Source organism: Eschscholzia californica, unplaced genomic scaffold (assembly GCF_041429995.1).
Source record: "Eschscholzia californica isolate CP2 unplaced genomic scaffold, dmEscCali1.0.p SCAF_5, whole genome shotgun sequence".
Taxonomy (NCBI): domain Eukaryota; kingdom Viridiplantae; phylum Streptophyta; class Magnoliopsida; order Ranunculales; family Papaveraceae; genus Eschscholzia; species Eschscholzia californica.
Genome location: NW_028238472.1, coordinates 40,066,527 through 40,076,342, shown reverse-complemented (window position 1 = coordinate 40,076,342; position 9,816 = coordinate 40,066,527). Strand labels below are relative to the sequence as shown.

Sequence of the window (9,816 nt, the reverse complement as noted above, 5' to 3'; positions counted from 1 at the left end):
TTTAGAAAACCATTGCAAAACCTTGCAAACGGTTTGAAAAGCTTTGCAAACCATCACAAAACCTACTGCAAAGCATTGGAAGACTTTGTAAACTATTGAATATCTTCCTTTTGGTTTTACTAATGGATGCAAATATATTTTAGATTTCATGTGAGAAATCTTTTATCTACTCACTAGATGATGCATCAATTAATGTTTAATATAGCTCATTTACAATAAAATGATTTTGTTTCCTCATTTACAACTCTTCTTTCACTCAATATTCTTTTCCATCCCTTATAAGTCTAACCTTTTTCTCAGCTACTAAAAAACCACATGACAAGCCAGTCAATATGAAGACAAAATATTTTTTCTTTTGTGTCTTTGTTTTACTACTTCTCTTGTGCAATTCCCACTAATGAAATCTGTTTCAATTCAAAATCTCGGTTAGAAGAAGTAAAGCTAATCCGTCAATTAAATCCAATCCCTAAATATTCATTCCTGCAAGCAAATAACAAAGAGAGAGATGGATCTGAAGTTTTAGAGAGAGATAGAGAGGGAGGTAAGATCTTGTTTTAGGTTAGAAAGAGAGAAAAAAAAAGCGATATTTATTTTCAGTTTTGAAAATAACAAATATTAACTAAGAAGGTCAATCATGTCTTTTCACCGTCAACACTTGGTCACCCAAGTGGTTAAAAGTGTTGACCTCAACTCCAAAACCCTGGAGGTCCCAGGTTCGATTTCTAGAAGAGGTGGAATCTATGGTTTATTGAACTTGAGTTATTAAAGGTACAAATAATATAATTAGATGACCTTTTGCATTAATAGACAGTTTAAGATAGGGGTCATCATTTAGTTTCCGAACCGACCAATCCAAAAGGATTTGGATACCGATCCAATAGTATTCCGGATTGGTTCGGATGTTAAAATGGCAAAACCGAGTGTTTTGGATCGGTTTATGAATTTGGTTGACGGATAACCGAACAAACCGAACCAAAAATATACATGATGGGAATGATGGACGGCTGAGACTTAATAGTTAAGTTAGTTCCGTGTTTGTTGATATTGTAGCTTAATGCATGTGTAACAGAAAGTAAATGGCGTGGAGAATTGTAGTTTAATTTAATAGTTCAGTTAGTTCCACGTTTTTAAGTCGAAAGTGCGAAATTTTATATGTGGTAAAATGTCACAGATGGTTCGGTTATCCAACCGATCCAAACTGTTCATGCATAGTTCGGATCGGTAATCGAACCAAACCATGAACGGATTGGTTCTGATTTAGATTTGAAAAAACCGAACCCTTCGGTTTGGACTTTGGATTGGCCCAAAAAGTCGGTTATCCAACCGATGTTCACCCCTAGTTTAAGGAGCTACTAAAACAACTAGACAACCCCATAACATATAAAAAGTGTTCAAAATTAATTTGAAGTTGTGACCGGTATAATAATTAATAAAGTAAACCACATTTGTAACAAACAACCAAAAGCGATATGATAAGTTGGTGTCTGCCGGGGAAATCAGATTCTTTATCTGTACCCTCCCCATAACCCTCGTCGAATGAGAGTGTGGTCCACAAGGTTACCCTTATGTTAGCACCGACCCTATACGCTCCATACCTAGGTCGTACCTCAGTACGCCTTTATCATGTGGATTGTCGGTCATCGCAACAAACAATCAGTAAAGAGGGTCAGACCAACTACAAAACTCATACCATCCTCCATCAACACCATCACATCACACACACACACATAATAGCATCACACCACAACATGCATAAATCGCCAATATATTATGACATACTAGTTTCATACCGATAACGTTTTGCAAGTACTGATCTATGTGGAATAATAGCTTACAATTCTCACATCATGTTGAATTCTAACACATGTATCAACATAAAGGATATTGTCTATTAGTGAGAGACATCTAATTATAGGAGTTATATGCTTAAATCATGGAAAATAAATGGGTTTTAGCCCTAATTACTATCGTTAAGTACATGAATGTAGCATGAGAATGTTAATCAAGATTGTATGGTTCATAAACTATATCATTAGGGCAAATTTCCTTCAAAATCTAGAACATAGGTGGGATTCAAAGTGACCTAAAATTTAGTTTTATAGAAATGATAAATCTAATACTTCTAATGTATATATTTGTTTCAAGAACCATAATCTATATTCAAATAATACCAAGATTTAGGGTTTATGGTGTTCTCTAGTTGCCTAGAGTTTTCTATGTAAATAATTTTTTCTTTTTTATTTTGAGTATCAATGAAAAAATTGCAAAACTATTAGAGCATCTAAATTTATGAAATTGGTATTCGGGGCCTAAAAGTTCAAAAACAAGTATTTGGGGCATATCACGTTTTTTACTAAAGTTAACTATTGTTAAGATTTGTTAGACATAATTATTGTCGGATGATAAGGTTAGTCAAAGTTAATTTATATCCCAAACTCCAAAAAGAACATCTTCATTCTCCCCTACTTGGGTTTGTCCCTGCGGCAGAACAACTATGAGTTTTTTTTGCTGCGACTTTGGGGAATAAAGAATAATCTCAGGGGAATAAATTCTTCAGGGAATCCATGTTTTTTTGTACATTCTCGGGGGAATATTATATTTTAACCCAAAAGTTAACTTGATCAAACATTGCCCATAATCTTCATCTTCTCTATCACCTTCACCACCACAACTTCCCACCATCACCATTGCCACCTATTCTCACTCCTCTCTTATCCTCTCTCACTCACTGTTACTCTCTCTCTCTCCTAGTCCCTCCTCTCTATCTCACTCCCTCTCTCTAGTGCTCTTATTTTATATGTCTCTCGATCTCAATCGATCTCTTATTTTTTCCCTCTTTTTCTATCTCTCAGACACTGTTCCAAGGAAGGAAAATATTCCCTTCGTCAGAACCAGACTTCGAGAGAGGTTCTGGCGAAACCCTGCGATATATGTCTCTCGATCTCAATCGATCTCTTATCTTTTCCCTCTTTTTCTATCTCTCAGACACTGTTCCGGGGAAGGAAAATATTCCCTTCGTCAGAACCAGACTTCGAAGAGAGGTTCTGGCGAAACCCTGCGATAATTTCATGGCCACGAAATGTTTGTGGACGTGACCATTTCGTGGATGCAAAACGTTTCGTGGCAGCAAAATGTTTTGTGGCCACGAACTCTGTCGAGCGGCTGCCTTCTCATCAACTTCACTAATAAAAAGCCAAGATTTTTAGGGCTCGGGTGTCGGATCGAATCGAACAGAATCAAATCGTTGGAACATAGACATAATCAATACATACTTTGACGAAGTTACAGCAACAACAATTATAAACATTCAACTATCCCCTACTATACATTGTGATAGATTAATATGGTGCCCAATGGAGAATGGTAAGTTCACAATGAAATCATTCTACGCATAAATAAAAAATTTACCTATTATTCCGAAGTCAGCTACGATCTTCCCCTAGAAATTATTTTGGAAAAAAAAAAACATGGATCCGAAAATTCAAAATTTTTTTTTGGAAGATGGTGCATGATGGATTACCTACTCTTTCCAACATAGGTAGAAGGGTAACATACATTGGTCAATACTACAAACTATGTGGACAGGAACAGTTAGAAAACACTTACAACCTCTTCGGTGATTGTCCAAGGTACAAAGAGCTAGCTTCCATGGCAGGAACAACTCACTTCTAACAAAGAAAAACGGATCGAACTTTAGCTAATATTCTTTTAACAAATCGAAACGATGATCGAGAGTGGTTTACGTTAACATACCTCATGTGGGAATGGTGGAAAACTCGAAATGAGTTACATTTCCAAAATAAAGAACCAATGCCTAACTCATTGCTGGTGAAGAACAAGGGATTTGCTAAGGTATGTAACAAATCTAAAATTAGAATCACCATCTAACTCAATTTTGCAGGGAAACCGCTGGTGTCCACCTTCATATGGAAGGATTAAGGTAAACTTCGACGGTTTGTATAGAGAACAAATCGCTTTGTGTGCTTTCATTGCAAGGACGGGGGAAGGTGAAATCATATGATCAAAAGCTAGAATAATCCATCCACAATTAGCGATCGACAGTGAGATGCAACGGTTTCGTTGTGATCTGGAACTGGCGGAGGAGTTTGTTAGAATATATGAATGTTAGAACACATAGTACCACATTGTCCAATTGATAAAACTTCTCTCTAATGTAACTCTTTATAAAGAACTTGTGCAATAGCTAGGAAATCAATACAAAGCAATACATTTCTCAATTTCTTACATGGTATAAGAGCTTCTAGGTTTCTTTCTTGGGTTAGTCGTTTATAGTCTTCCACTAGTCGGCGGCGGTAGTCCCATTAATGGCTACCGTCCGCCAGACTTTTATCGGTTTTTATCTTTTATGCTTCAAGTTTAGTGTTTTTTTTCAATAAAGAGTAGTTCTCTTCTATTGTTGAAATCTAATCATTTTTCAATACTTTTCTCAATAGTATTTGAAGATGATGAAGATTAACAAGTAGATGAAAAATCCACACAAGAGTGATTTGTTGAAGAAATCACATGATATACTCTTCAATGATCTCAAGCATTTCAAATGTCAAGTTCTCCACAACATCAAATCTATGTGTATCAATGGTCCATGAAGTTCTATTTTGAGAGAAATTGGAAAGCTATTAGAGGGGGAAAGGAATTCATGGGTTTCTTCATTAGAATAGTTATATACCCCAATTTTATCTTGAAGTTATACTTATAGTTATCCAAAATCTTGATTACAATATGATGCACATTAAGTCTTTGATAGAATGCATCAAAGAAATCTTGCTTATTCTCAAAGATGGTTTTCTTTTGATGTTTTGAAAACATATTCGTGGGTTCTTTTATGGCAAAAGAGTTAATTCTCTTAGTTGATTTGCTCATACTTCTTAGTTGAGAACTCTCACACTATTGTTCCTTAGTTTGCATAAGTTCAAATAAAGAGGAGATAAGAGAAGATTATAAAGAAAAGTTGAAGTGGGAAAGCTCAAGAATGGTGATTGCTAGTGTTTCAAAAAGTATAAAATCACAAGATCAAGGGTTTGCTTTCTATAGCATTGATGATGGAGTAATAATCATGTGTGAGGGCTATGAAAAACATCAAGAGAGTAGATCCCGCCCACCCGGACAACGGGTTATAGTTGTCCAACTTCTCTTTGAATAGAGAACACAATTCTCTTTAAATAGAGAACATACCTGGCAATGGGGCCAACCTGGCAATGGAGCCAACAATACCTGGCAATGGGGCCAACCTGATAATGGAGCCAACAATACCTGGCAATGGGGCAAACCTGGCAATGGAGCCAACAAAACCTGGCAATGAAGCCAACAATACCTGGCAATGGGGCCAACCTGGCAATGGAGCCAACAAAACCTGGCAATGGAGCCAAATTTTCTTCAAATGGACTTCCAATGAAGAAAAGAACAACAAAATCAACAACAACAACATCAACAAAATCAATAACAATAAACAACAACAACAAAATCAACAACAACAAAATCAACAACTTAGCAACCTCACAATGATGCCTTCATGATCAAATCAAGTCCAACATCTACAATTTGTTTAGCAAACTCATGAATTTTTCACTAGCAAAAGTCATTAGTTTGAGGGGGAATGTTAGAATATATGAATGTTAGAACACATAGTACCACATTGTCCAATTGATAAAACTTCTCTCTTATATAACTCTTTATAAAGAACTTGTGTAATAGCTAGGAAATCAATACAAAGCAATACATTTCTCTATTTCTTACAGAGTTAAGGTTTGAAGGCTTTATAATGAAAGGCGACGCTAGGGTCCTGATAACCCTCATCTTCACCGTTGGATCGGATGTTCCGAGGCGATTGATTAGGGACATAGAGAGCTTGCGTGAAAGAGTGCACGAAAGGCACGTGGAACTAAGTTATTGCAACAGAATCTATAATGAGGACGCCCACTTGTTCGCTGCTTCGCTCCTGACCCCCTACTTATGAGTTTGATGTTTTAGTCCTTTCTCGTGTTAATTTGTTCGTGTTTGGTCCATATTGTAACAGAATTCTGTACGGTCTTTCTTGAACTTTTTTTTTTTTGGAACTTATATATGCTTCTTTTCCTCAAAAAAGAAAATTCAAAATTTGGTACTTTTACGAGTGGAGTGTCTATGAAATTAGGGTTTATGGTCGTTAAGGAAGTTACTAAATCCAGATGATCCCACTGACGGGTATTACTAATTCGGTGTTATCCGTGTTCAACATGAAGAATGGAAACCTAATAATCTCACATCGTCAAATAAAAAGGTGACTCTTCTTCTTCTTCTTCTCTTCTTCAATACTCTCTGCTCTATAATCACGATTCTCTTTCTCACACACACACATCCATGGAAGAAAGTTCAGTAGTACCAGTACCAGAAAATGGAAAGAGAACGTTACGCCGTCGGCCACCACGTCCCACGGCTGCACCTTGGCTCGTCTACCCCACTGGCAAAAACGGAAAAGATCAAAATTTAGTTAATATATGTGAACCCCACAACAAAATTTACAGAAAGTGTATACCAGAATTGAGTATAGCTTCTTATTGGCAATCTAATTCTCATCAAGGATGGTTTATTATACTTTTTGACAAACCCAATTATCATTACTTAAATTGGAAGTTTGGGGATTGTTTTTTATGGAATCCAGAGACTCTCGAAACAGTTGAGCTACCTAATATGCTTAAATGGGTCAAACAGAAAGACTATATGGGATTTTATGGATTTGTATTATCTTCAGCTCCAACTAATTCTGATTCCATGGTTTATTTCAACCTTTGGCTAAGTATCTTATGTTTTGCCGTCCTGGAAGAGACACAAAATGGAGAGTCCAGAAGCTCCCTATTGAGGATAGAATGTGGTTACTTGGTTTTTCTTCATATCTGATTTGTGTTGAAGGTAAATTACACATTCCATACACAACTTTCAGCAAAAAATTTCACATCGTCGTGGAGAAAAAACTTGATCTTGATGATGATGATGATGGTCAAATTCTCTCTATAAAGCAGTTTGAAGTATTTGACGAGGGATTTTCAGGAGATAGTGTGGTTTATGGCCGCACAGACTATATAGATACTAGTAATGAACTCTTCAAGGTTATTAAATATTTTAAATTGCCTGAATTTCGTGTCATTCTTGATTTTAAAGTATTTAAGATGAATTTATCTATGACGGTGTGGGAAGAAGTTCACGACTTGGGTGATCATGTACTGTTTTGTTCCATAGACACTAGAGCTTCTTGTTCAGCTACAGACTTGGGTCTAACAAGGGGTTGTATCTATTACACTCAAGATCCTCAAAATATCTTGTACAAATTTGACCCTTTTTTGCAAAGAACTTCAGTTGCTTTATCGTGCTCAAATTTAACAACGCCTTGGTATAGGCCGTATTGGATGTCAATGCCTACAAATTTCAGGTAACTTTGAACAATAATACATATTGTGTGCTGTAAGAATCGACTTTGGGTTCACTTTATATGCATTGTTTTACGAGTTAGATGTTTATTTGTTGTTAACAAATTAAACTTATGTTGTTCGGTTTAGTTGATCATAATATAATCTGTACATAATATCTATTTAATAGTTCATAATCTTTTGGTGCACTTAAATCTTGTAGGGTCGCTGAGGGAAGCATAGAAACAAATATATTAGGCAACGTTAAAGTTGAAGAAAACGACATTAATTGTGATGAGGGCAGCAAGAGGAACAATGGGGGCGAATTAAAACAGACAGGAGATTGGGCTACTCTTAATGAAGATGTTATAGGCTTAATTGCTAGTTATCTCCACCCTGTAGATTACCTGTGTTTCCGTGCAGTTTGTAGAAAAAATCGATTAGCAATCCCTGAAGTGAAGTCGAGAATGTCTTCTACAGATATCTTGCATGCCACTGTACCTCCGTGGTTGGTTTTCTCTAGAAAAAACGATACCATCTATAACTTTATAGATCCAATGTGTAATAACAAAAGGTATCTCGTGAACCTCTCGGAGTTTTTGTTAGATTCTTCAATAGGATTCTCAAAGGGTGGTTGGCTATTAATGTCGAGAGGAAAGAAATCCATATTCTTCTTCAATCCTTTCACAAGGGAGATTATCCATCTTCCAGAGTTACCAGTTATACGCTTTAGCATGTTTGCTGGAATGTCATTCTCGTCCTTACCTACGTCTTCTGACTGTAAAGTTTTTGTCTTTACAATATATCGTCTAGCATTAAAGTTAATTGCTTGTGAACTCTTCATAACTTCACGAGGAGATACTACTTGGGTCAGGCGAAGCGTACCTGCAACTGGGTTAGGCATGCAATTCATGCCAAGGACTAATAATCCAGTTTTCTACAATGGGAACTTGTTTTGCATAGATCGTAGTGGAACTTTAGGATTCTTTACTCCTGAAGACTTCAGGTGGGAAGCACTTGACAAGTCCCGAAGGCCATGTAGTTCTATATATGAGTGTTACTTGGTGGAGTGCGAAGGAAAGCTTTTATCAGTAGTTGTTGGTCATGCTGGAAAGGGAGTTCGTGTTTTCAGACTGAATTGGGAAGAGAAGGTCTGGGTTGAAGTTGAAAGCTTACACAAGAATATGTTGTTTATCAGCAGTACCTCATGTTTGTCAGCAATAGCTCCAGATACTTCCATGGAGAACAGAATATACTTCTCCAGATTCCACAATGATAAGATTATATTTTTCTCCCTCGACACAGGTACGTATCACTCTGTTGGGGGTCAACATTCTGCGGAGGATTTTATCGACTTCGATGAACAATTATATAGCAGTTGGATAGAACCTAGTTGGTCCAAGAACACAGTTGAAGAGCTCAATTGGGTAAATAAATTATCTGAACATGAGGTAGAAAATGGTGTTTACTCTTGAAGAATGTTGAAGCTTGAACATGCAAGATGCAACTACCCATCTTGACTTCTGTCAGAAGCACCAAACATGATTAGTAACACTAATTTACTTTTCTAAGGTTCTCTCAGTCTAATGGATCAATGGCTGCAAGGACAAATAATTTGATTCATCGGAAATTTTTGGATCCGCCAAAGAGGTTAGATATTGTAATTGGAACTGCTCAGTACGCTTGAAAATTAGGACCTTAACTTGGTGATGACCTTCTCTGTTTCTTTGTTTCTTTTTCATTCAGTGTTCATAGATTTTAGATATTTGTTTCTATTTGTACATACCTTGGATTATTATTTGAGATTAGTTTCTCAAATCTCATGCAAAATTTCAGTGTTCATGTTTAATTTATCAGATGTTATTGTTGTCCACGAGTAATACATCTTTTGTGTGTCACTAATGGCTCCGAGTACTTGTACATAGAACAAAATTTACTTGTCTAAGAATTCTAAATAAAGAAATTACATTTTTCTTCCATGACACATACAAGTACTTATAATACTAAAGAACAATTATGTTGCACTTGGATTGAAAGTGGCCTGGGTACACAATTCAATAGCTCAATTGGCTTAGGTTAAGTTTGTTTTTCCAATTTTTCAAATCCAAAATGTGTATTGTGTTTAGATTTCAATTGTTTTTTTGTCTATTTAACAAAATTTGTAATGTTAGATGAATCGGCTAGATGTCTTAACTTGCTGAAGAAAGGCCCACTCATTTCCGCTGAGATAAATATTGACAGTTTTGACCAAGTCAAAAAGTTAACAGATGGACTGAGAATGCATAAAGGTTGATCCTCGTCAAAGCCACCGAGGAGGTGGATTCGATAAAACTCTGTCACCTGAGCCCTGACATGGGAATGCATATAGGTTATCATCTTCTTAAACAAGCTAGTTTCTTACGGTAGATAATTCTGA

The 9,816-nt window shown here is 36.3% G+C and overlaps 1 pseudogene across 1 annotated transcript; it reads left to right on the top strand.

Annotated features, from left to right (window-relative positions):
• The first annotated feature begins 6,132 nt into the window (after positions 1-6,132).
• On the top strand, positions 6,133-9,273 carry LOC147539185 (uncharacterized; annotated as a pseudogene). Its single transcript, XR_015225229.1, has 2 exons — positions 6,133-7,423; positions 7,624-9,273. The product of XR_015225229.1 is annotated as an uncharacterized LOC147539185 (transcript).
• Positions 9,274-9,816: the final 543 nt, after the last annotated feature.